The sequence below is a fragment of the Sinocyclocheilus grahami genome, unplaced genomic scaffold, assembly GCF_001515645.1.
Source record: "Sinocyclocheilus grahami isolate Dianchi unplaced genomic scaffold, SAMN03320097.WGS_v1.1 scaffold639.1, whole genome shotgun sequence".
NCBI lineage: Eukaryota > Metazoa > Chordata > Actinopteri > Cypriniformes > Cyprinidae > Sinocyclocheilus > Sinocyclocheilus grahami.
In genome coordinates this window covers 142,646-144,116 of record NW_015505818.1, presented here as the reverse complement: position 1 = coordinate 144,116, position 1,471 = coordinate 142,646, and positions in this window count along the sequence as shown.

Below are 1,471 nucleotides of genomic sequence, written 5' to 3'. Positions count from 1 at the left end.
TAATTCATTGTTCAGCTTGCTGGAGACTCGCACTGGAAAAGAAAATACTTTTCATTCATTAAAGCATAAAATCATAACTCAGAATTTAGAATTCAGCAATTTCTGAGTAGAAATTGTTTCTACAATTTGTTAATTGTTTTTCCATTTGAACTATGACACTAATTGCACCACTAATATTTCGTTTAATTACATGCTCAGAAACCAGCAGTTAATTAGTGTCAGTATTGAGGCAGATCTTACACAATCAGGTAAAAAAAAATCAATCCAAGGCAACTCTGCAGAAAAATGATTGAAAGACAAGACAATATCAGTGATGTTCAATTAAATCAGTAATGTAAAGTAAATGTAAAGAGTTGTCTTGAGTACGTTTGAAAATGTACCAAGATTAGGATGTCCTCAAAAACTGACCATGCAGGCCACCAAGAAACCAATGACACATCTGAAGGAGCTGCAGACGTCTCAGGTGTTTCTCCAGTCACAAGTTTATGGGACGGCAGCAAAGAAAAGCTACTGTCAAAGATGCCATCTGACATCTCAGATATGGTTTGCCAGAAGGTCTGTTGGAGACTCAGAAGCAGCTGCAAGAAGGTTTTATGGTGTGGCGAGACCGACATTTGGCATTTTTGTCAGAATAAACACATTGAAAACCTACTTTTTTTTAATGTGAAGAACACATTTTTTGCATGTTTCAGCAGCACACCAGGAGAAACGACAAATCTGGCATTTGGACACAAGCCATGATTTCTTGCTCAGACAAAACATACTGAAAAAAAAAGTTTTTCTTATTTGATTAGTCTAGCTCAGTAATCATCTGCCACTGAGAACGGTTACCACATTTTACGGTGGTCTCATCTGTTTTCTGTAGGGTTTTGTATGTATCATATCAGCAGCATTTAAATCATAAAACCACCGCTATTCAATAATTACCAGCACCTTTAACATTAAAGTTTAAGAACATTTCCTTCAACCCTATACTTAAAATCGAAATAAGTGTAACACACTTGTGAAAACTCAATACAGAAGATTCCTTCGATTTAATGGGGCGCATCGGGCCATATTTTTACAGACATTTCTTAGAGAGTATAAATATTACAAATCCATTAAATTAAGTCAGAATTAAAATTGCAGGAACCTTTGATGCAAGTGTTTGAATTTAATACACAGTGCCATATAATGTAACCCTCATTTAGCAATAAACGATGGAGAAATGTTTTATCCACAAACTTTTTAATAGAAAAGGTATATATACATTACAAGGATATTTTTCTTACAAAAACGCATCGATTCGCTACAGAAGGACTTTGTTCACCCCCCGGAGCCGTGTGAGACGTTTTTTTTAATGGATGGGCGCTTTTTATTGACCTTCTTTTGGACTGATGCATGCAACACCAGCTGAGCGGCATTAAACAGCTTGAAAGATCAAAGACAATTTTTAATATAACTCCAACTGGATTCGTCTGAAAGAAGAAAG